The 27,352-nt window shown below is 43.5% G+C and overlaps 1 protein-coding gene across 1 annotated transcript in view; it reads right to left on the bottom strand.

Annotated features, from left to right (window-relative positions):
- Positions 1–5,117, bottom strand: part of LOC126354581 (serine-rich adhesin for platelets) — a 381,497-nt gene extending 376,380 nt beyond the window's left edge. The window contains exon 1 of the mRNA XM_050004327.1: positions 4,712–5,117. The gene's annotated coding sequence lies outside the window, so the exon portion shown is untranslated. The remainder of the gene's footprint in view (positions 1–4,711) is intronic.
- Between the last annotated feature and the right edge of the window lie 22,235 nt (positions 5,118–27,352).

A 27,352-nucleotide genomic window follows, 5' to 3' on the forward strand; every position in this document is an offset into this window, starting at 1 on the left:
GACACAGTTCGCTCATTTTTTAGGGTTTCGTAAGGTAGCAAGTTGATGGTTGTGCCGAATATAAGTTCTACGGTCCCCTGGCGCTGGAAAAACCTTTAAACTATTAAGTCAATGCCGTCAAAAGATATGACCATTTCTGTCACATGTTTTGATACGCGCAAACTAACTTATCAAAACCTTCACTTCCCCTTGACCTAGTCATGAAATTCGGCAAGAAGCAAGGTTTCATAGTAATATTAAAGGAAAAAATCCGAAAACTGTTAATTTGGAATTACGTCGCATAAAACTATTTGATTGCCATTTGTTGAGCACCTGTCTTTCTGCCTACCGTCTGTTGAGACCCCCTTCTTCTAGGGAACGTGTAGTGGTATGATGCTGAATTTTATGTGTAATACTAAGGTCTTTTGGAACTCGCAGACTCATTCATCAAAGCCTATAGACGAACTATCTGTATACATAACTACTGACAAACCGCTCGTTGCCCGGGTCAGGATAAATGGCATCGGAGAAGGCGCGAGTACCATTCTAGAAATGGTTCAAATGGCTCTGAGCACTATGGGACTCAACTGCTGTGGCCATCAGTCCCCTAGAACTTAGAACTACTTAAACCTAACTAACCTAAGGACATCACACACATCCATGCCCGAGGCAGGATTCGAACGTGCGACCGTAGCAGCCGCACGGTTCCGGACTGCGCGCCTAGAACCGCGAGACCACAGCGGCCGGCTACCATTCTAGATATGGGATGCACACACACGTATATCTCATAGAGGATGTTATGAATGGAGTTATCTTGGTCGCTGTGCGTGGCGTGGCGGTGGGTGAGTGTGGTGGGCAAAAATCGGTGGAATATGGAGTAATAAACGCTCTTAGGTAAAACTAAGTAAGGTGAATTTTCAAATTACGCAGGCAACGTACATTCGACTATCGTTCTTTTTTTGTTATCTTGGTACACATATCCCGAACATATGTAAACAGTTTCACGTATATAGCATACTTCGTTTGTTTCTCAGCGATTGTCGACTATTGTCAAAAAAAAAGGAGCAAAGAATTTGCATCAAATTTTGTGTGAAAAATGGAATCAAGTGCTCTAAAAACACTTGAAGTGTTGACAGTGGCATACAGTGAGTCTGCTCTAAGTAAAAAAAATGTTTACAAGTGGGTCAAGCTCTTCCAAGATAGGATAGAAGATGCCAATGACGAACCTCGCTCTGGATGCCCCATCACAACAACAATAGATGGTAACGTCAGAGCTGTGAAGAAAATTGTTTTAGAAAATCGTCGAATTACCGTAAGAGAAGCTGCTGAGGATTTTGGCATATCGGTCGGCTCGGAATTTTTTTTTTATGTTTTGGGCATGAAACGTGTGTTAGCGAAGTTTGTTCCAAAACTTCTCAACTTTGATCAGAAGAACAGTCGCATGAGCATCGCTTACGAGCTCTTGTATGACGTCAATGTTGATCTTGATTTTCTCAAACGGGTCATAACTGGTGGCGAACACACGGGTTTACTGTTATGACGTCGAAACCAAAGCCCAATCGTCCCAATGGAAGCATCCCGGAGAACCAAGACCGAAAAAGGCACACCAAGTTCGATCAAATGCCGAAGTTTTGCTCGTTGTTCTTTTCGATTACCGTGGCATAGTGCATTATGATTTTTTTTCCTCAAAGTCGTACCGTCAATAAGGAGTATTACATTGACGTTATGCGCCGTTTGCGAGAAGCGATACGCAAAGTACGTCCGGAACTGTGGATAAACAATTCATGGCTTTTGAATCATGGCAATGCCACTGTTCATTCATTGCTCCTTGTGAGAGATTTTTTGGCCAAAACAACACGTCAACCATGCCTCAGCCAACACATTCACCGGATTTGCCCCCCTACGACATTTTCCTGTTCCCAAAACTGAAGAGACCTATGAAAGGACGAAGATTTTCAACGACTGAGGAAATAAAACTGTATCACTGGAAGTACTCAAGGCTATAGCAAAAAGTGCTTATGCGAAGTGTTTCGAGGACTGGAAGAAGAGTTGACACAAGTGTGTTGTATCTGAGGGGGATTACTTTGATGGTGAAACATGAATATTGATGAGTAAATAAATATTGTTTCATAAAAATATATAGTCACTTACTTTTTGAACACATCTCGTATATGACTTACGAATTTTACTGTACACCTGCAAAAGTTTTTATTATTTCATCCACGATACAATGTAAGGGTGATGAAGAGTCCTCAGCTTGTTTCATCCGTACTATCGGAGGTGGAAGTGGGTGATTGTTGTTGGCAGATATCTCAATATAATATGCAATGTGGAACACTTAGTCCTCTTAGAAAAGGCTACATTGTCTATGTCATGAACTTTACCGCTTTAGTGTATGTACTCGCTTACACAATTCTCACCCGGTTTCATCAGTACTGGCATTAACGTTTCTTTACGGAGACATATTTAACCGCGGGTAACACCAGGGGGCCAATGCGAAGTGATTGTCTAAAATGCGCTAAATTGTGAAAAAGATTATACTCACGAAGAATAACAATTTTTTTTATTTGAAGTGACTGTAGTGTACGGTTCGATTATTCATTTGTTATTTACGAGCATTTTTATCTTTGAGTCTATCTGGACTTCTTTCTTTGTATCTGTGTAATAAAAGCGTGAATGACGAAAACGCGCTGACAGATTAAAAACTGATGTACGAATATTAGATATTACAAGTCGTCATTGAAATCTGAATGGCGAAGCCGTGCAAACATCGTCTTACGTCGGACGAATGAAACAACAAACGCGTTTTCACATGTACGGTGAAGTTAGCAAGTCCCAGAGTACACAGCTTCTCCTAAGAGTATTTATTTCTCCAGATGTTTGCTCGTCACAGTCACCCACTGCCACGCACCGCTACCAAACTCCCTTAGTACCACTATGAGACTAAGGGCTACATAGCACCACAACCATGACTGGGTGGCAGTGGGTGGTCATGGACCAGTCAGTAAAAACACACACACACACACACATACACACACACACACACACACACACACCTCTTATACTGTATGTAGATATAGGCTAGATTAAATTCGCACAGAACGTTCATAGCCCGAGTTCTACTAGGGATGGCATTTATTGCTGAAACAATCGGTTTTCTGTTGTATCGTTGTTTTTTCATATCGTTTTAATCTTACTGCTAAAACAGCACAAAGTAACCGGTTTCTAAAATAACAGATTTTATGTTTTTATTCCTACTATTTGATGTAATAAACGCAGAAATCGAACAGAGACTGAAACATTTTCGCTCACTTACTTCCAAGACACATAGATTCAAAATGTTAAATTAAATGGCCAAATAAAAGAAAACTTAATCCGTTCACTGTTCACTGCTTTTCTTGAAGAGTCGTTAAGTGGTTGAATACTACAAAAAAAATCACCAGTGTTCTCCTACTGATTGTAGTTTTTTTGAAATACTCTGCAAATCACATTTAAGTGCTTGGCAGAGGGTTCATCGAACCACCTTCACAATTCTCTATTATTACAATCTCGTATAGTGCTCGGGAAGAATGAACACCTACATCTTTCCGTACGAGCTCTGATTTCCCTTATTTTATCGTGGTGATCGTTCCTCCCTATGTAAGTCGGTGTCAACAAAATATTTTCGCATTCGGAGAAGAAGGTTGGTGATTGGAATTTTGTGAGATACCGTCGCAACGAAAAACGCCTTTCTTTTAATGATGTCCATCCCAAATCCTGTATCATTTCTGTGACAGTCTCTCCCATATTTCGCGATAACACAACACGTGCTGCCTTTCTTTGAACTTTTTCGATGTACACCGTAGGTCCTACCTGCTACGGATCCCACACCGCGCAGCAGTATTCTGAAAGAGGACGGACAAGCGTAGTGTAGGCAGTCTCCTTAGTATGTCTGTTACATTTTCTGAGTGTCCTGCCAATGAAACTTTATTTAAACAGTACCATTAGCGGTTTAAAATTTTTCACAATTCGTCATCAGGCGGTTTTTTCACGAATGAATTGTGAAAAGTTTCGAAACTAGTAACAATACTTTTTAAATAAAGTAATCGTAAAATCAACTTGTGGCTGGTTGCCGTACACCATGAACGACTTATAAGAACATTATTGTCTCAGCAGTGCCGTACCAAGTCTTATGTCGCGTTTTTGTTTGCTCGTTCCTGTCGGCACTGATATTGAAGGAACACTGATAGTGTTTTCCCATTTAGTATAATACCGCAATATTTCAAAGTAATGCAAATTTTACGAATAAAAATTACTCCTTTTTAAAAAAGGATCACTTAAAAACGAAAAATTTTGGTACTGATACTAATTGATAGATCTATTTTTAGTCGGTTATTAGTAAAAAATTAAAACGTCCGTTATAACCGAGACCAAAGAAATACCGGTAATTCACAACTAAGACACCGGTATCGGTTTTAGCTGATGGACTTTTCCCATCCCTAGGTACCGCTAACACTCGGCTAACACTCGTCCGATTTTTCTTCCGGACGAGTGTAGGAGGAGGGGAACGGTAACAGCCGAGAGAGCGGCACGTACGCTGGACGAGCCTGGAGCCCGGAGAGCGATTGTCTGGCGCTCGTGTTTTTTCGCTCCCACGCTGCGGCCGCCGGCCAGCACAAAGGGTCGCACCGGAAGGAAGCCTGCGACGCCAGCTGCGCTCGTGTCGCGTCCAGTAGCCGCCCGCCGTACTCACCGTTCAGCGCTCGCTCGCAGTGCGTCCAGAAGGCCATGGCGCTCGCCCCAGCGTCGCTAGGCAACCCCGCTACAGCCGAGACGCCGGCAGTCGCGTCCGGACGAGAACTGAAAGGAACACGAAACGCCAGCCGACGGACTCCGCACAACGGTACACGCGGGCGACGTAGGTCAGAGCGCGGCGCGCTGGACTGTCTGGACTGCGCCTACCCCGGGCACCCTCTGGAGTCACGGCCGACTGACTGCCGCCGCCGCGCCAGCCCGGGGCGGCCAGGAGACGCGCTCGGCCGAGCGGCGGCCCGCGCATGCGCAGTACGCGCATTCCTCGCCGCTCCTGGGAGCCGCGCGGCACACTTCGCCGTGGGGCACGGCTGGCGGAAGGCACCTGCCCGAGGGAAAGTCGAGGCGGCCTCCTGCACTCCTCTGCCCGCTTTTATAAGTAAGGCACATCGCAGCGCGCCGAGTGTCTCATTCATCTCTGGACGACGCGGCTGTTTATTGCGGAGTAGCACCGTGAATCTGAGAAACAGTGCGAATGGCATATATAGAGATTAGGCCCCTCCACGCCCGCACCAACGTGGCGACCAGACCAAAAGTTCTACTGTCACCTTCGTTAACATGTTAGTTATCTAATAGGTGCATCACAGGATGCTGGGCTGGGATGTTAGCCGTGCGTCTGGGTAAAACTACGCGTTAACACGGTCCATCAGGCGATAGTGGACGAAACGCGAATGAGGGTAGCGATTTGAAGAGCAGAGGGAAAAAAGTGCCAAGGCTCGTGCCGTGGGGGAAAAAACCTCTGCGACACTGGTATGGGTAGTAACAGCAGTACTGGCTTACTAGCTGCGATAGTTCATGCAAGGTTGGGTTTGTTAGTATGGGTATCATGAATCATTACCGTGGGAAGCGATGGCGATGTATCCCAGTTTGCTGCAGCCGCTGCATTCCTGGAACAATGAAGATCGTTATATAGTAGTGGGAGATCGGCCATAGATCACCTCACTGTGTGAGGGGTGTGCGGAGCTTGTCTGCAAGCAGTGTACGGTACGGCTTCCCTGCGTGGTGCCAGTTATTCGGCAAGTGTGTTCCAGCTGGATATCCAGTAATGGTGTCTGATTAACAGGGGCTCACCTCTACCGTTGTGCTTGCGTGTACTTGGCCATAGATGTTAGCAACATGACCTACAGCTAATGTGCGCTGCCAGCTGGCCCTTGCGTACATTGAGGTGACAAAAGTTGCAGGATACATCCTACTATCACGTTCCAAGATGCTACCCCAGGCGGGTGTAACATGAATGTGCGCAACGGAAAATTATAAACGCTAAAACGAAGATTTGGCCCTGTCTGACTACCCCCTGGAGCATATCTTAGGATTTCTTCATTCTATAAATTACAATCGAAACATAAATAAATAATGAAGGCAATTAATTATACTAAATGATAAACGTTGTTCCCGTTTATATATTTATTGTACATAAAAAAACCTTTATATTAACTACTTTACATTTCCTAAATACACTAATGGCCATTAAAATTGCTACACCACGAAGATGACGTGCTACAGACGCCACATCTAACCGACAGGAAGAAGATGCTGTGTTATGCAAGTGATATCGAGCGACCGTCACACACAGGTGCTCACAATGGAAGACCTCGTCTCTCCACCGCTGTCTTCACAAAAAAAAGTTCAAATGTGTGTGAAATCTTATGGGACTTAACTGCTAAGGTTATCAGTCCCTAAGCTTACACACACACCCATTCCCGAGGGAGGACTCGCACCTCCGCCGGGACCAGCCGCAGAGTGTATGACTGCTAGCTTTCCAGCAAGGCTCAGCTCCCCACCCTCGTAATTCCGAAAACGAATCATATTCCTGAAACCACGGAATATTCTCCCTCTCTACAGATTCTTCCGAACGCCGACCAACCATATTTTTGTCTTTTGGTCCTCCAGTTCGGAAAGTTTGCTAGGAAAAACCTATACTAGTACAATGGTACGCTTCTGAGTAAAAATCCTTGGAAATAACCCAGCCTGCGTGGTTTCCGAGATGCCGCGTCTTTTTCCTCTCGCCTACATCTACATCTACACTTATACTCCGCAAGCCACCCAACGGTGTGTAGCGGAGGGCACTTTACGTGCCACTGTCATTACCTCCCTTTCCTATTCCAGTAGCGTATGGTTTGCGGGAAGAAACGACTGTCTGAAAACCTCCGTGCGCGCTCTAATCTCTCTAATTTTACATTCGTGATCTCCTTGGGAGATATAAGTAGGGGGAAGCAATATATTCGATAACTCGTCCAGAAACGCACCCTCTCGAAACCTGGAGAGCAAGCTACACGGCGATGCAGAGCGCCTCTCTTGCAGAGTCTGCCACTTGAGTTTGTTGAACATCTCCGTAACGCTACCACGGTTACCAAATAACCCTGTGACGAAACGAGCCGCTCTTCTTTCGATCTTCCTTATCTCCTCCGTCAACCCGATCTGCTACGAATCCCACACTGATGAGCAATACTCAAGTATAGGTCGAACGAGTGTTTTGTAAACCACCTCCTTTGTTGATGGACTACATTTTCTAAGGACTCTCCCAACGAATCTCAACCTGGTATCCGAATTACCAACAATTAATTTTATATGATCATTCCACTTCAAATCGTTCCGCACGCATACTTCCAGATATTTTACAGAAGTAACTTCTACCAGTGTTTGTTCCGCTATCATATAATCATACAATAAAGGATCCTTCTTTCTATGTATTCGCAATACATTACATTTATCTATGTTAAGGGTCAATTGCCACTCCCAGCACGAAGTGCCTATCCGCTGCAGATCTTCCTGCATTTCGCTACAATTTTCTAATGCTGCAGCTTCTCTGTATACCACAGCATCATCCGTGAAAAGCCGCATGGAACTTCCGACACTATCTACTAGGTCATTTACATATATTGTGAAAAGCAATGGTCCCATAACACTCCCCTGTGGCACGCCAGAGGTTACTTTAACGTCTGTAGACGTCTCTCCATTGATAACAACATGCTATGTTCTGTTTGCTAAAAACTCTTCAATCCAACCACACAGCTGGTCCGATATTCCGTAGGCTCTTACTTTGTTTATCAGGCCACAGAGCGTAACTGTATCGAACGCCTTCCGGAAGTCAAGAAAAATAGCATCTACCTGGGAGCCTGTATCTAATATTTTCTGGGTCTCATGAACAAATAAAGCGAGTTGGGTCTCACAAGATCGCTGTTTCCGGAATCCATGTTGATTCCTACAGAGTATATTCTGGGTTTCCAAAAACGACACGATACTCGAGCAAAAAACATGTTCTAAAATTTTACAACAGATCGACGTCAGAGATATAGGTCTATAGTTTTGCGCATCTGCTCGACGACCCTTCTTGAAGACTGGGACTACCTGTGCTCTTTTCCAAATCATTTGGAGCCTTCCGTTCCTCTAGAGACTTGCGGTACACGGCTGTTAGAAGGGGGGCAAGTTCTTTCGCGTACTCTGTGTAGAAACGAATTGGTATCCCGTCAGGTCCAGTGGACTTTCCTCTGTTGAGTGATTTTAGTTGCTTTTCTATTCCTTGGACACTTATTTCGATGTCAGCCATTTTTTCGTTTGTGCGACGATTTAGAGAAGGAACTGGAGTGCGGTCTTCCTCTGTGAAACAGCTTTGGAAAAAGGTGTTTAGTATTTCAGCTTTACGCGTGTCATCCTCTGTTTCAATGCCATCATCATCCCGGAGTGTCTGAATATGCTGTTTCGAGCCATTTACTGATTTAACGTAAGACCAGAACTTCCTTGGATTTTCTGTCAAGTCGGTACATAGAATTTCACTTTCGATTCACTGAACGCTTCACGCATACCCCTCCTTACGCTAACTTTGACATCGTTCAGCTTCTGTTTGTCAGAGAGGTTTTGGCTGCGTTTAAACTTGGAGCGAAGCTCTCTTTGCTGCGTCCAAGATTTGCAGAGTTCGGAAGTATTATCCGGTTATCCTTCCGTCCCTACTACAATGGCGGCCGATAGCAGCTGGTCGTCCCTGTATTGACTCTTCGCGTTCAGGTGTCCAGACTGTCTGCTCAAAAATGGTTCAAATGGCTCTGAGCACTATGGGACTTAACATCTCAGGTCATCAGTCCCTTAGAACTACTTCAACCTAAATAACCTAGGGACATCACACACATCCATGCCCGAGGCAGACTGTCTGCCTTGGTGCTTCCTGTGTAGAGCTGAACCTGTGAGGGCCTTCCACCCAGTGCTTGAGTTCCGTCTGCCGTTTCATTTCCACTGTCGTCCCCACCTCTGCTACTATAGGCAATCATTCATTACGCCGTTCTGATAACAAAGACACTCCGTCACCTTTCATTCAATAGGCGTTAACAATTATTTACAAGGCGTATGTGACAATGGCAGTCTCATTTATATATACGATTTACAACCTGTCACATGACACCTAATTGTGTTTGTAGATCATGGCAAAGTATGTGGATGGGTGCTTGTAAGGTGGGAAATTGTAGCCACCTTACAACGGCGCACCTCCTTTGGCCTGGCGAAGTGCAGCAACTCGATGTGGCTTGTAGTCACCAAGTCGTTCTGAGTCCCCTGCAGAAACATTGAGAAATGCTGTCACCCACCAAGTGACCTCTCGATTACGCCCCAGAAATGTTCGATTGGATTCGTGTCGGGCGATACGGGTGGCCAAATCATTCACTCGAACTGTCCAGGATGTTCTTCAAATCAACCGCGAACAATCGTAACCCAGTGACTTGGAGCATTGTCATGCACGAACGGCTGAAAATTGTCTGCAGGTAGCCGAGGGTAACCATTTCCAATGAATCATCGCTTCAGCTGGACCAAAGGATCCAGTCCATTTCATGTAAACACTGCCAACGCCATTATGGATCCACCACCAGCTTGCCATGTTGACAACTTGGGTCCATGGCTTCGTGGGGTATGCGCCACACTCAAACCTCCCATCAGCTCTAACCACCTGAAATCGGGACTTCTCTGACTGAGACAAGCTTTTCCATCCGTCTAGGGTCCAACCGAGTTGCATATGAGCACAGGAGAGGCGCTGCAGGCGATGTACTGTTACCAAACGCACTCGTTTCGATCGTCTGCTGCTACAGCTCATTAACGCCAAATTTCGTCACACTGTCCTAACGGATGCTTTCGTCATACGTCCCATACTGACGGTTCAAATGGCTCTGAGCACTAATGGACTTAACATCTGAGCTCATCAGTCCCTTAGAACTTAGAACTACTTAAACCTAACTAACCTAAGGACATCACACACATCCATGCCCGAGGCAGGATTCGAACCTGCGACCGTAGCGGCCTCGCGGTTCCAGACTGAAGCGCCTAGAACCGCTCGACCACCAACGGCCGGCCCCACACTGATTTCTGCGGTTATTTCTTGCAGTGTTGCTTCTCTGTTAGCACTGACAACTCTACGCGAACGCCGCTGCTCTCGCTCGTTAAGTCAAGGTCATCGGCCACTGCGTTGTCCGTGGTGAGAGGTAATACCTGAAATTTGGTATTCTTGCCACTCTCTTGACACTGTGGATCACGGAATATTGAATTTCGTAACAGTTTCCGAAATGGGACGTTCGATGCGTCAGGCACCAGCTAGCTTCCGCGTTCAGAGTCGGCTAATTCCCGTCGTGCGGCCGTAGTCGCGTCGAAGCCTTTTCACGTGGATCATCTCAGTACAAAGGACTGCTCCGCCAATGCACTGCCGTTTTATACCCTGTGTAGGCGATACTAACGCCATCTGTGTATGTGTGTATCGCTGTCCTATGACTTGTCACCTCAATGTGTACACAGAATTATGCTTCCTGTAATTTGATTTGCAGTATCTGCACAATATGCAGTGAGGTTGTTTACATCTGAATTATGAAAATTCAGTTAAGACTTTATCAGACAGTTACCATCAATAGCTCAAAATATCTTACAACTATAGGGAACATCTTTCTGTTTTTGTGGTTGGACACATCACAGCTTTATTTAGCTGGATTTTTCAAGACGTCAGGGTGAAGTACTGAACACTTGTTGGAGCCAAAACCCGTTAACAGTTGCTTCTACCTTAGTTCGACCACATGCCATCATCTTAGCCAAATGGGTCTGCTTATAAATAACTTTTCTGCTCCCAGTCACGATTTTCTTTTATTCATATTTTACACGACGCGTTTCGGAAAATGATTCCCATTTTAAGTATGTTTTCTCTTTGTACTATGCCATTTTTACGTAATGTTTTTTGTGTTTAAAGTTCTGCTATGTTTTTTTTATATTACTGCAGTATATAAAAACAACAATTTTAGTTAGTTATCGATTTTTATACATAGTTAGTGGCGAAATATGGAAGGACTTGTACTTACAGTTTTCTTCTGGTCCATTCGTGCAGAGTCTGACATATGTCAAACACCAAATACAACTTTCAGTGTACAGTACACATCGATGATAACTTACACAAACGAACAGTTAGAAAGGTGTTTTTACGTGTAGTTGACAGAGATAATGTTACAGGTTTTCCACAAAGTATGATATGCTTCTGTACAGAAGGTATTTATCTTCGAAATATGTGTCATAATTTGTTTATATCTTAAAAAGCTTTGAACAAAGGAAACTTACAAAAAGAAATAAATATAGTGAAACAGAGAGCAGTTGCTGATAATTATACCGCTTCCATTGTTGATACAGTCCTAGGCAAAGTGAAGGAAGACCCAAATACAAAGTGCACCACAGAAAAAGTGAAAAAACAAATATGTATCTACACCCCATTACTGACAACATATCACAGAACTTCGGAAATGTTTTCAAAAGCCACAAATTAAAAGTTGAGTTTTCTACATCAAATAAACTACTACAAAAAGTAATTAATACATAATCAATATATATTATAAAAGTAACTGTACAATGTGTATGCCGCTAAAACTCAGAACCGAGTCCCGGTACGACCAAGGAGTTATATGGAATGATAGCCCTCTATCCCCTACGCATGTAAGAGGTTCCCGTTTTTATCTGAAGGGAGTGCTTTTAAAGATATAAGGGCTGGGAAGTTTCGCCCTCTAGAAATTTCTAGAACATTCTAATACATTCATGAATGTTAGAGAACATTCGAGAGTATTCTAGAGCATTCCACAATATTCCAGAATGTTCCGGAATGTTCCACAATAATCTGGGATGTTCTGTAATGTTCTGGAAGATTCCAGAATGTGCGGGAACATCCCGGAAGAATCCAGATCATTCTGGAACATTCCAGAATACTCTGGAATGTTGCGGAATGTTCTGGAAAATTTTGGACCGTTCGAAGCCTTTTTGGTATGTTCTGGATTTCGCCACTGGTGGGGATACCTACTGGCAGGGGTATATAAAGTAAGGCCTGTGGTGGCTTAGAACGTCAGATTCTAATCAGTGACGAAGTAAAGAACCGAATAAGTAGTGCGACGAGTAACTAAAAACAAACAGTGTGAGCAGTCAAAGTGATGCAGTGATCAAATATAAATCAAAAACAAAGTATGAAAAGTGTGTAAAGTGTATTTGTTCATTGAAATTTTATTTGATTTATATTTTAGAGAATACCCAAACCTAAAAGAAGAGTAGTGGTAAACTATACGTATTATGTATTGTGTACTACGTTGTGTGTTTTTTCACATCTCCTCCTAAACCACTGGACTGATTTCAACCAAACTTGGCACACGTATGCCTTAACGTCAGGTGACGATTACTGTGGGGATAAGAACCGCCTAAATGGGTGGGAGGGTGGAAAAGAAGCGTAGCCTGTGACACGGGAATTCCAAGCCTTTATTCATCCAGTATTTGAAAATGAGAGCACTTAGCGACTTGCATAATTTCAAATCTCTACAGAATATTTAATCGCTGAAAATTCCTACAAAATAATGAAAGGGAAAATTTTTATAACTTACTACTTTTCCGCTGTTCGTGCAGGCATGGCGCTATAATTGATTAATTCTTTACGACCAACTTTATGCAAGACACATTTTACAGACAGTGTGCACATATACCACTGAATGTAAGTGCAAAATTATAGTATTGCAATACACGCAGTTCAGGAGATACGACGTCATAAACAGAGAGATGTGTGAAAACCTGTCACATAGTGCACAACATTTAAATTTATGACTTTCTGCTGCTAACTCCATTCCCTGCATATTCTGTAAACAGTATACACATACGCTGCTGAATGTTCCTGTAAAACTATATTACAGTACAACGCGTAGTTCAAGAGATACGACATCATAAACAAGGCCAGCCTCTACGTGACACGAGTGTGGATGCACAGTTGTAAATAAATGCCTGGACAACGATGGGTTTCTCCGCTAGTATAAAGTATGATCATGACCCATACTCAGACTCCGGAATGCACAAGGTAACAAGCCAGGAATGCTCCATGTTCTACGTAGTACATAATACAGGACAACCATCTGAAAAAGTAGAGTAAAGTGTCAAAGTACTCCACCGACTAAATAAAGGGCGTACAACGGATTTGTCAGAAGAACTGGAAATATATTCACATTACAGAAAATATGAAGACAAAATGTTAAACGAAAAATTTGAAAGCGAATCAGTGATTTTTTTCAGATGCTTTGAAAATACACTTAAATGAAAATAGTAAGACAGAGAAAAAAATACCATTTTAAAATAGATATAAGCAAATTGTGATCCATATTGTGAAGGCAAATACCCTCTGTACAAGAGTGTATCATACTCTGCGAAAGAGCTGTAGCATTAGCTCTGTCAACTACATCTAAGAACATCTTCGTAACTGTTTGTTTGTGTAAGATGGTCTCGATGTAAGAGGCCTATTCGGAAAGTATCTTACACAAACAAACAGTTACGAAGATGTTCTTAGATGTAAGAGGCCTATTCGGAAAGTAAGATCCGATCGGTCGCGAAAAATCAGATAGTTGCATACAAGGTCGCCGCTCAGAGTTAGACATTTGTGGTAGAACTGTGCCAACTTTCGAGTACCTCTTGTCACAGAAGGCAGCGGCCTCTGCTTTCCACCAATTGTCTACGCTATTCTACAGCTCGTTGTCTGTGCTAAAACGTTGTCTTCATAGCCAGCGGTTCATGTGGGCAGAGATGAAACTCGGGGAGAGTCAATTACGGTCTGTATTTTGGATGATCAAACACTTCCCATGAAAAACGCTGCGGGAGCGTCTTCATTGCCCTTGCAGAGCGCCGCCGAGAATTGCATTAAGAAGGTAACTCGTAACAGTTACGTTATGTGGGCTGCATGATATCAGGTGAAATATCTCAGCAGGCCCCCATACTTGCCGCGAGACACTATTTATCTATGCATCTAAACGTGCTCACCGTGCGCTCGGAATTGAAAAGAGTAACGTGACGCGAGCGACGCGCATACTAGAGACATTGCCCAACACATCTGTGGAAAGCTTTTCACTATGGTTTTCATTTCGCGCGCAATCGGACCTTACTTTCGGAACAGCCATCATATATTGTGCACTGAAAGTTGTTTGTTATGTTCAACATGTGTGAGACTCCTCACAAATGGACCATAATCAAACTATAATATAATCAAAACTAAAATATAAATAAATTTTGCCACTAACTACATAAAGGATCGATAATTAAATGAAAGTTGCGTTTTTGATATATTGCAGTAAAGTCAACAAAACAAAGCAGAACCTCACATAACGAAAACATAGCGTAAAAATGGCATAGTACAAAGAGAAAACACACTCGAAAATGGGAATCATTTCCCGAAATGCGTTGTGTGAAATAGGAAGGACAGAAAATCGTAACTGGTATTTATAAGCAAACCCATTGTTTTCATAGTCGCAGGCTTTCACAAAACAATTTAAAATGACAAAATCAGATATCAGCCAAATTAGAATCATGGAAGAAATCCTTCGATAATTTATTTCCACAATCCATACTTCTGTAGCTGATATTATGTTTAAGAGTATGGCAAACTACTGCTAGCTCACGTGCAACGTTTTTCATATGTTTAATACCATTACAAAAATATCTGAGTTAGCCTTCTCCACTTTTTCGTTCCGATAACAAACTTCTATACAAGTATGTTGGCTGTAGTCGACAGTACCCCTATGAGCGATGCTGAAGCCATGCTCACATGGCGCACAGTAATCTTGTGCGAGTCGCTTGAGAATTAAATAATGTTACGACTGTGTTTGAACCTGAATGAACGTACAAACTGCTTTCTTGAGTTCTTGTTACTTCTGTGCTTTTGAGCCATAGCTGCTCACTGATAAAAGTGCACTCGTTGGTTTGCCAGCACAGACCCAGAAGCAGATGACCATTCCCCCTCTCTCGACCCCTCCAGAACGTAGTCTTTGTCATTCATCCTCCACTGTTCAAATTACCTTGAGCCAAACCGTATTATTTCTGTAGAAGAACGAACGGAGAGAAAGACTGAATGTCGACAGTAATATCGATTATTAAAGGGGTATATTTCGAGATTTGTCGGTCGGTGATTTTGAACTATCGGTAGTACATCGTAGGATTAATACTTATAACAGTGATAACTGACGAAATACAGGGGAGAAACAGGTAACCAAGGTAATCACGGAGGCCCAACGTGAGCTGTAATTATCGTATGGCAGCGAAACTTGGTAGACAGACTAATGCGTTAATGTGGAATCGATTTACCCTGCAAAAAAATTGTTCCATTTTTTGCCATCCAAGACTCACACCATATCCTGCGGAAGAGTGAATTCCTTATAAATGCCCCAAAGTCACATCACCTCAGTCGCCAGACCTGAAACCCACAGAAAGTTTGTGGGAGGAGCTAGAGGGAAGCGTCAGGACAATTGCAGTAAAATCGAAAGACCTGAAAGGAGTCCGATTGAAGAAGAAAACTAAATGGCCCTGTGTAGACCGTAAAAATCTTTGCTAACATGCAAATGCATTTGTAAGTGGCTAAAAAGCAAAAGGTATATCCCACGAAATGCTGAGTACCAATATTATTACTATATTAAAGAATGATTATCTTGTGACCAAATAATAATTACTATATTGTTTAGCAGTGAAATACTGTTTAACAAAATATTGTCTTATGGAGTTATTTAAGCAATAATATGCCATAATTTAGATTTATTAAGAGAATGAATGTTTCATTTATAAAAATTTTGTTTATTTGTTTAATGCATGCGTGGAAATTAAACACATTGTAACGCCCCGTGGTGTTTTTGACATATCTACATCCACATCCATATACATACTCGGCAAATCACCGAACGGTGCGCAGTGGAAGGTCTTCTGTACCACAACTAGTCGTTTCCTTTCCTATTCCACTAGCAGATGGAGCGAAGGAAAAACAACTGTCTATACGCCTCCATATGAGCTTTAATTTCTCGTGTCTTATATTCGTGGTCCCTAAATGAAATGCACGTATGTTGGCGGCAGTAAGATCATTCTGCAGCCAGCTTCAAGTGACAGTTCTCTAAACTTTCTCTGCAGTGTTCTTCAAAATGGATATCTCATCCCTCCAGGGATTCCCACTTGAGCTCCCGAAGAATACATCTAACACTTGCGTGCTGATTGAACCTGCGGGTAACAAATCTAGCGCCGGCCGCTGTGGTTGAGCGGTTCTAGAAGCTTGAGTCCGGAATCGCACGACCGCTACGGTCGCAGCTTCGCGTCCTGCCTCGGGCACGGATGTGTGTGCTGTTCCTAGGTTAGTCAGGTTTAAGCAGTTCTAAGTTCTAGGGGACTGATAACCTCAGATGTTAAGTCCCATACTGCTCAGAGCCATTTGAACCATTTTGAACAAAACTAGCAGCTCGTCTCTGAAATGCTTCGATGTCTTCTTTCAATCTGAGCTGGTGTGGATTCCAAACACTCGAGCAGTCCTATCACACTTCCCTGGGGGCGTTCCTGATGTTACCCCTGTCTCCGACGGACACTCGCCGTCTAGGACAACATACCGGGTTCTATTACTTAAGAAGTCTTCTCGCCAGTCACTGATCTGGGAGGGTTATTAGACAGCCAAAAAGTTGGCTGATGTTGTTTAGCGGTGAGAAACAGAACACTATCAACCGGACTGGCACGTTCAGAAAACACTCAGCGGGCAAGCAAATGGAAGTCAATACATTTACTGCAAGTGAATTCCTATCCACCGAACCGGAGTGTGCATATCACCTATCGAGGTACGTATGGCAGTCGTGTACTGAAACGATGATCTGTTCACTGGGGCTCTGGCCGTAGTACAGATGAAATACACTCCTGGAAACGGAAAAAGAACACATTGACACCGGTGTGTCAGACCCACCATACTTGCTCCGGACACTGCGAGAGGGCTGTACAAGCAATGATCACACGCACGGCACAGCGGACACACCAGGAACCGCGGTGTTGGCCGTCGAACGACGCTAGCTGCGCAGCATTTGTGCACCGCCGCCGTCAGTGTCAGCCAGTTTGCCGTGGCATACGGAGCTCCATCGCAGTCTTTAACACTGGTAGCATGCCGCGACAGCGTGGACGTGAACCGTATGTGCAGTTGACGGACTTTGAGCGAGGGCGTATAGTGGGCATGCGGGAGGCCGGGTGGACGCACCGCCGAATTGCTCAACACGTGGGGCGTGAGGTCTCCACAGTACATCTATGTTGTCGCCAGTGGTCGGCGGAAGGTGCACGTGCCCGTCGACCTGGGACCGGACCGCAGCGACGCACGGAGGCACGCCAATACCGTAGGATCCTACGCAGTGCCCTAGGGGACCGCACCGCCACTTCCCAGCAAATTAGGGACACTGTTGCTCCTGGGGTATCGGCGAGGACCATTCGCAACCGTCTCCATGAAGCTGGGCTACGGTCCCGCACACCGTTAGGCCGTCTTCCGCTCACGCCCCAACATCGTGCAGCCCGCTTCCAGTGGTGTCGCGACAGGCGTGAATGGAGGGACGAATGGAGACGTATCGTCTTCAGCGATGAGAGTCGCTTCTGCCTTGGTGCCAATGATGGTCGTATGCGTGTTTGGCGCCGTGCAGGTGAGCGCCACAATCAGGACTGCATACGACCGAGGCACACAGGGCCAACACCCGGCATCATGGTGTGGGGAGCGATCTCCTACACTGGCCGTACACCTCTGGTGATCGTCGAGGGGACACTGAATAGTGCACGGTACATCCAAACCGTCATCGAACCCATCGTTCTACCATTCCTAGACCGGCAAGGGAACTTGCTGTTCCAACAGGACAATGCACGTCCGCATGTATCCCGTGCCACCCAACGTGCTCTAGAAGGTGTAAGTCAACTACCCTGGCCAGCAAGATCTCCGGATCTGTCCCCCATTGAGCATGTTTAGGACTGGATGAAGCGTCGTCTCACGCGGTCTGCACGTCCAGCACGAACGCTGGTCCAACTGAGGCGCCAGGTGGAAATGGCATGGCAAGCCGTTCCACAGGACTACATCCAGCATCTCTACGATCGTCTCCATGGGAGAATAGCAGCCTGCATTACTGCGAAAGGTGGATATACACTGTACTAGTGCCGACATTGTGCATGCTCTGTTGCCTGTGTCTATGTGCCTGTGGTTCTGTCTGTGTGATCATGTGATGTATCTGACCCCAGGAATGTGTCAATAAAGTTTCCCCTTCCTGGGACAATGAATTCACGGTGTTCTTATTTCAATTTCCAGGAGTGTACGTGGTATACTTGCAGTTCTCTACCAACACAATGGACGCAACACGCCGTCCGCAAACTCGTATGTCTGAAACTACCCCAGTAGAAGACAGAGTATGCTAATTAGCCAGGGACAGAAATTCGACTAAAGTATTCTCCTATAAATAAACACTTCAGCATGTAGCAGACACCACAGAGAACTGTCACTCGTGCAAACAGAATAAGAACTCTGTCGACTTCACGTGCTCCCTGTGTCGAAAACAACACTTCTCAAAGGCTAACCGCCAAATTCTCCACTGTTGTTTTCGCCAACGAAGTATGTAGCTCGATCGCCAAAGGGAACGATCTCCCATCGATCCCTGCATGGATGTTCTCTCCATTGATCCTTGGAGGGAAGTCCTTGCTCGTGCCATACTCCGCTCCTTCCTGGACAGCCGGTATCTATGTTTGTGCTCAGGCGACGAATTCCAGCGACTGTTACAAAAACATTACCTCCTACTACGTGTGTCATGAATCTGTCAGCAAATCACCTGAAGCTCCTTTCAGAAGATTTTCCGGAAGTTTCCATTTACATTCCTTAGCACTCGGCCAATCGAAAACCTCTGCTTTTCAGCGGAAGGCGAACTTCACCACTTCCAATGAGATTCCTCAGACGTCAGCTTGCGATCATCGTTTGTGACCTCGTGTATTCTTTTGCAGTAAAGGGATGTCCTTCTTCCATGTCTGGCGCTCTTTCTCCAGGCACGCTACTCCGAAATCTTTTGCGTCCCACCAGAGAGCAGCCTCCCACCTGCTCTGTCCGTGCTTCACGGGTTCTGCTCCCTCCAGCATCGTAAACAGCCGCTGCCAAGCTCTGCTCTCTCTCAGGGCAGTAAATTCCCGCTCCTGCAGAGCAAAACTCTCTTTGCAGCCCCTCTTTAGCCAATAGTGGTTTCTGAGGAACAAATGGCCCACTTCGCCACTTCTGTCAGTGCTCAGCTCTAATTAACTACCAGACATGCAGTACTACAAAAATTGTTAGTACGTGGTTCTAACCAAAATCAGCCACTGAAATTATTAATAATCCAATTGTGCATTCTAAACAGTGATCCAATATAAATATAAACCAATGAGAATATTAAATATATAGTGGCAAAATGTTACCATCACACAACACATAAAAAAAAGTGAATGACAGCCTCTGTACACACCGTAAGCCACTGTGCAGTGCATGGATTTTATTTCCTATTTCATTCGTGCAATGAGCAAAGGGAAAATGACTGTGTGCCTCTGTAGACGCGATAACTTTATTCTCATAATTTCTATGAAAGATTTACGATGGTGGCAGCATAAAGATCGAACAATCTTCTTTTAATACAGGTTCTTAAGATTTGTCCAACCGGATTTTGTGAGAACTGCGTCGTCGTTCTGCTAAGGATTCTCATTTGAGCTTCCTGAACATTTATGTTACGTTACACTCATCTTAAATCAACGCGTTACTATCCTAGCAATGCGTTTCTAATTTCATTTGGTCTGTTGTTACGCCTATTCGATTAGAACTCCAGACACAAGAACAGTTTTCTAGAATTAATCTCACTACCATCTTGTACGTGACTTCCTTTACAAATGCATTGAATTTCCGAAATACCTTTCCAATACATGTCGAGGAATAGGGGTCAAGTAATTGTAAAAGAGTCGCACTCTGGAAAGAACATATTTTGAAAATACTGAAAGCTACCAGGCATCAGTGTAGGCGTCCGTGAGGAGTAGATTTTTTAATGGAAACAGAGTCTCGTCATCCATGGTGGTCACGTACAATTCATATGGGAAAAATAGGTAGTAGACTCTGTCGTCTACAAGCCCATGGGTCTTTGAGTGTAGTGAGAGTGTCTGCGTGGATTGAAAGAAATAACATGCATCGAAGTTGATTGTGAAACTTAAATAAAATTTTAATTAATTATTATTGGTATTTCTGCCTTAAGCGTTCTGCTGTTAAAGACCATTTTTCACCAGATGCGTTTCGCTTTTACTTATAGTTTCTCCTGAGGTCATTCCAGAATATGATTATATATAGTAGGGCTCTACATTTTGGTGTTTGTAGACTAAAAACAATCTTTACTTATAAAAATGGCATACAATTTACTTACGTTGCTTTTGTCTCATGTTTAGACTTCTTCAAACCACAGCGCCGGCCGGGGTGGCCGCGCGGTTCAAGGCGCTTCATTCCGGAACCGCGCGACCGCTACGGTCGCAGGTTGGAATCCTGCCTCGGGCATGGATGTGTGTGATGTCCTTAGGTTATTTAGGTTTAAGTAGTTCTAAGTTCTGGGGGACTGATGACCTCAGACTTTAAGTCCCATGTGCTCAGAGCCATTTGAACCATTTTTTCAAACCACTGCAGTTTCCTTCGCTGTTAGCGGAGGTTGAGATCGAAATAAACTTCGTTGCGCATTCACTTGTGACAGTTTTTGAACCTACTTTTTCTTATGGTGCAGTGGTTTTTTTTTACCACTTCACTCACTTTTGTACAATTTCGCGTGTGAAATAATACTGCAGTTACACGCATTCTACATCCAAAAGTTAATGTGCAACCAATCTTCTTTCGACCTCAACGTCCACTAATTACAAAGGCAGATGCAGTGGTCTACAGAATGTGCAAACAAAAGGGAAAAAAAGACATCGTATGTAAATCGTACACCAATTTCATAAGGAATTTTTTTTTTAAATATATAAGTACCAAAATGTACAGAGGTATTATGTATTCGCATTTTCAGAATGAGTACAGAAGATGCTTCATAAATACAAACGAAAGATGTGTGGTGTAAAATAGTATTTAGTTGCAGAAAGCAAAGCTGTAAAACCAATAATAATTGATTATAACAGCTCTTGGGGCAGATGCTCATACAAAAACGTATAATTTTCGTTAATTTGTGCAATTTGAACAGCAGCTTAATGTAGCAGGCATGTATGACGTACAGGTATCCCAGGAGAAATGGTCAATATTCAGGAATATGACAGGGACTATCATGCGAAGCCAAAACGTCTAGTAAACAAGAGCTCTAAAACGCATAAATTAATATCTAAGAACACATATTCACCTTCGATACTGTGAAACAAACCTCTTCTACTGCAAAGTCATTGATTTCCATATTTTGAGAGGTGGTAGTATGGACAACAAGAAGAAATGAAGTCCCTTAAACTGCGGCTCTATAGTGCATACCTTAAGAAGAAGGGGACACTAGAACCCGCTGTGAATGTTGGGAAACTACGAGAAAGTGCCATTAAAGAACAATATGCTATAGAAATCAACCGTTTTGAGGTCCTAGAGACCCTGAAAGCAAGAGAGAACGTGCAGGAAATGTGAAATGAAATAAAGTCCACGGTACTAACTGAAGCGGAGGATATATTGGGAAGAAAGAAGATAATGAAGAAGACGAAACGACTCAACGAGACATGCCAGAAGGCTACAGAAAAGAGAAGGAAGATGACGGAGAAGTGGCTAGCTGACAGGGAGAATGAGCAGAAAAGGGAACCTTTTATCAACATCAGGAGAGAGAGAAAGCGAATCCTAAGAGCAGAGAAGAGAATGTATCTAACCAGTTTGCTAGAACAAATTGAGGCAGAGAGCAAAAACAAGAAATCAAGGCAATTCTTTCAATACATAAAGAATCTGAAACGTGGATTTCAGAGCCCAAATTTTTTCATAAGAGACAAGAACGGCAACTTGATAAATGGCAAGGAAAGAATTGTAGAAAGAAGGTTGGTTGGTTTGTTTGGGGAAGGAGACCAGACAGCGAGGTCATCGGTCTCATCGGATTAGGGAAGGACGGGGAAGGAAGTCTGCCGTGCCCTTTGAAAGGAACCATCCCGGCATTTGCCTGGAGCGATTTAGGGAAATCACGGAAAACCTAAATCGGGATGGCCGGACGCGGGTAGAAAGAAGGGAAGAATACTTCTAAGAACTGTTGAATCGCCCAGACCCAGAAGAAATATTACCTGCAAACACTACGGAAGAAAGGAAGAATGAAGAAGAATGAGAAGTTAGTAAAGAAAACGTGCAAATAGCAATCAAAGGACTCAGAAACAACAAAGTCTCAGAGAAGGACAGAATAACATGAGAATTAATCAAGGAGGGAGGTGAGAGCTTACACTTGGAGATATATAAACTGATCCAGTTGATATGGGAAAAGGAGACACTGCCAGAAGAATGGAAATTGGCTATAATATGCCCAATATACAAGAAGGGAAGCAAAATGGAATGCGGTAACTACAGAGTAATCAGCTTGTTGAGTGTAACGTATAAGGTGCTGTCCATCATTATGCTCAGAAAATTGCAGCCATTCGTAGAGAACAACATACAGGAGTACCAAGCTGGCTTTCGACCAAACCGATCGACAATGATCACATTTTCACACTAAGACAGTTGTTTGAAAAACATTGGGAATATGCTAAAGATTTCTACAGCCTGTTCGGCGATTTTCAACGTGTATGTGACAGTATCGACAGGAATAGCCTATACAATGCAACGCGTGACTTAAGAATCCTTGAGAAGCTAGTGAAAATGGTGCAAGCTTGAATGGAAGGTTCAAAGGCAGCAGTACGTTTCCGAGGAACCACATCAGAAACATTCGACACTGAGATAGCCCTCAGACAAGGGTATGCTCTCTCATGTGTTCTGTTAAATGTCGTCTTGGAGAAAGCAATAAAAGAGTGTAGGCAACAGGAGTGGTCTGGATTAGAGATGGACGGTAGCTTCAGTTGTGAATCAAAGCACGAGTTGAAAGTTGCGTTCCAGACAAAGGACAATCATCCACGAAAGGTAGGGCTAAAAGTGAATCGAGACAAAACAGAGTTCATGTAATTAGGAAGAAGACAAGAGCAGGAAGAATTTATTGAGGTAGAAGGCAAGAGGTTCATGGAAATGCATGCCTTCTCTCAGAGAGACGCTTGGCTCTAAATCGATCTCAGGGAATACTAAGATGAAAATCTACAACGCAGTGATATGCCCATCAGTAATGTACGGTTCAGAAACTTGGAGCATGACTAAGCGAGAAAAGGAAAAATTATTAAATTATTAATATTTGAAAGAAGAGTAATGAGGAAGATATTGAGTCCAGTTTTAGATAACGGAGAATGGAGGAGGAGGAAAAACTAGAAAATGTACCTTCTGATGCGACAACCAACTATCCTACAGAAGATAAAGAGCAAAAGAATAATGGGTGGGTCATGTAGCCCGTATGCCAGATGGAAGACAGGCAAAGATGGCACTACACCAAACGCCCCATTGGACGACCAAGGCAGCGCTGGATGGACGACCTGGTGAAAGACCTAGCTGTCCTGGGAATTGAAGACACCTGGAGGAACCTGGCATAAAACAGGAAGGAATGGAGGCAGTTCGTGGAATCAGCGCGTAGTCTGCACGACCTGTGATCGCTGGATATCTATCTCTTTTTCCTACTAGTGGAGATTTTATCTTCAGAAAAGGATTTCCACCAGGTTCTAATGCAGGGAAAGCCAAGACTTGTGCATATATACAGTACTCTCCCTCAGGTGCCGCGTTTGCTGCTTGGATACACACTTCCCCCAATATCACGTCACTCTGTCTCAATGGGAAGAGGGGGACAAACCACGAATCCGCCACATTTAGATGGCAGTTCAGTGGAGCAAGGAAAACTGAACGTCTTGCTTGGTTGGTTTCATATTTCATTAAAACATAGATAAAAAACAAACAAAAATCAGTGTTATTTAAATGTTTTTGGTGCACTGAAGATATAATAAAATTTATATCTGATACAAACTGTGGGTCTGGAGCTAGGCAATATCGCAGATGTTTGTCACTCCGGTTGCCACGCCATTGTGACTGAATTAGTTTCATAATGGAAGAAAGCCTTTATGCACATATGTTGATCGAAACATTGTGTCACATTTGCAACCAAATTATGCAGGCCTGCAAATTCTTCCCGAGGAAAACAACGACGACTTCCTGGAGAGTTTTATAGTAAAATAATTTGTCTTTTAAACAGGAATTACGAGGTTGGTTTGAAAAGTTCTCAGAACGGAATGAAAAAAAAGTTGTTACATCACTGAAACTTTTTTTTATTTTTCAATGTAGTCTCCGTGTAGATTAATGAGCTTGGTCTAACGATGTTCCAGTGCCTTGATCCCATCTCGAAAATGAGTGTCCTCCAGTCTTGCAAAATAGTTGTCAATTCCGGCTATCAATTCTTCTATTGAAGTGAATCTTCGTCCACCAGGATAATTTTCCGTTTTGGGAAGACATGGACGTTTAATGAAGCCACATCATGTGAATAAGGCGGATGTGGCAACAAATCATACGTTAGTTAGTGTAATTTTGCCATGACGATGGCACATGTAACCGGACGTGCATTGTCTTGATGGAAGATGACATTCCTCCTTCCTAAACCAGGCCTTTGTTCGCGTATCTTTTGTCGAAATTTGTCCAGGAGGTTAGCATAGTATTATCCAGTAATTGTTTGCCCAGTGGGGAGATAATCTACAAACAGAATACCCTTCGCATTCCAGAACACTGATGCCATGACCTTCCCCGTCGAAGGAATTGTCTTTGCTTTCTTTGGTGTCGGAGAAACAGCATATTTCCACTGCTTTGATTGTTGTTTTGTTTCTGGGGTGTAGTAGTGCACCCAAGTTTCATCTGTGGTCACAAACCAGCACAAAAAATCTTGTTTGTTTCTCCTACAACGGGCCAAACTTTGTTCCTATACGTCCATTCTCATGCGTTTTTGACCCAACGTCAAGAGTCGTGGCACCCATCTTACAGATAATTTTTTCATTTCTAATTCTTGAGTTAAAATGTGACATACCCTTTTCAGATGACATGTGGCAAGTGTGAGCAATTTTGCGCACTTTTAATCAGCGATCCTCCATGATCATTTTGTGCACTTTTGCAATGATTTCTGGAGTAGTGACACATCTTGGCCGACTGTAAGGTGTCAGGCAAATCCAACACCTTCCATGAAAACTCTGACATGGTAAGCAAATCCAGTAGTATGTCACATAGCTCCGAATAAATCGTGACATTAAATTAACCAAAGTAATACGAGTAACGAGTGAGCAAATGGAATAACACAGACTAACACAAGAATGCCTAAATGCATGTCGTACCTTCCCACTGTGAGACCGACGCAGTTCTGCGGGGAGTAACGAGAACAGAAGCCGAGAGTAGAACCGTGTTAAGGTAGAAGGCCCTACGATAAGGGACGGACTGGACACCCACGTCGCCAGCTAACCACTAGGGCACACCACCCACAGTTTTAACGTGAGACTCTTTTGCGTCTCTGTTACGTCAAGGACCACCCCCCAGCCCATGTTAAAAGCTAGAGCCCTCCAGAAAAACAGTATAGATCTTACGATAACACAAAAAGGGCCACTACCACCCGCAAGTTTTAGCGTGAGACTTTTTCGCGTCTCTGTTACATTAGGACCACCCCCCAGCCCATGTTAAAAGATAGAGCCCTCCAGAAGAACAGTATAGATCTTACGATAACGCTAAAAGGACCACACCAGCTGCAGGTTTTAGCGTGAGACTTTTTCGCGTCTCTGTTACGTTGCAAACTTTAATAACATTGCCCCACCACGAAAAGTATAACGTTTCTCATTGGATAGACAGAATTTTTGTAGGCGGAGCTTAAGGTTTACATTGAGACCCTGATTGGTCAGATGAAAACACAGCCAGATAGTTTTTTTTAAACCAACTTCGGTAAATTGTAGTTAGGAGAGAGTTAGTTCCGAAACGGCGAGCTGGATGGCTGCTGCGCCAGCCGCTGCCCCCCCTGACGAACACCGACAAGGTAATGAACGCCCGCGATGCCGCATAACAGCGCATAAAGCTTCACTCAGAACTGCAGAAGTCTCATCTGTTATACCTCGTTTTTGCGTAATACTAGTGTCGATCGTCAATTAAAGCTCATGGTGTTCACATTTGCCACTTGAAGTAAAAATCTGAAACGCGATGATTTCTCTGTTATATAGTTATTGAGAAGCCACGTCAGCCACTGTAATTTACGACAAGTTAGATAAGTTATTAAAGATAATTGAGGGTCACTGTAGAGCATTTTGATAGTTTTTCTCTTTTGTGAAACTTAATTTGAACCTAGATTATAGATGTGATATGGCATAGGTCATCCTTCGATCCATTGTTGAACTTGGAAACCCATTCAGGGAATATTCGTTCACATTTTTGTTGAACGCAGTTGGTTTTTACCATCATGTATTAAAACACTTCCTTTTGTCAATAGTGCAATTTATAAACAATGTTTTGTGAGTAGAATAAAATATCCAATGGTAAACTTAACTGCTTTTTCGACGTTATTTTACCAGCTAACTAAAAATAGGAAAGCCTTGAACCCCTTCCACTAAATTTAGTTAGTATTAAGATTCTTTTACAGGGAGTGCAGTGGAGCTGACGCTGAGATCATTTAGTATTTGGTTATATCATCGCTAGTCTCACTGAATTCTTCTGAATTCTACATGTCATGTGTGGTCTGGCGTCTCCTTAGCAGCAACAGGTCCCAGGTTCAAACTAGTCAATTCCCTAAAAAACACGCTCAGACCGTCGTTGCGCGAAAGTGGTAGGGAGACACGATATAGAACAAACAGACACCACCATGAATGCTTAGACGACCAGCGCGTGGAACATCATCTAAGCTATCCCGACCAAATTTAAATTCGTTTGTCCACGTGGAAACAGTTGAATATGAAGGAGCAGAGTCCTCCAGTGTATTTTGGAAATCGACATGAATGTCCTTTGCTTTCATACCTTTGGTTACAAAGTACTTAATCACTGCTCGAATCTCGATTTTTTCCATCTTCGCAAATCACTACGCGGGAGCAACAACAGAGCCACGTCACCGCCACAGCTCTCTTTCAAGAGCACTGACGTGGCACGTGTTTACAGCCAACATTCCAGTGAATAAGCGTGAACAACTCGTTGCGCTAGCGCTGACCTCTCATGGTGCTTCCGAGAACTTTTCAATCCATCCTCGTACATTGCTGATCC

Source organism: Schistocerca gregaria, chromosome 3 (assembly GCF_023897955.1).
Source record: "Schistocerca gregaria isolate iqSchGreg1 chromosome 3, iqSchGreg1.2, whole genome shotgun sequence".
Taxonomy (NCBI): domain Eukaryota; kingdom Metazoa; phylum Arthropoda; class Insecta; order Orthoptera; family Acrididae; genus Schistocerca; species Schistocerca gregaria.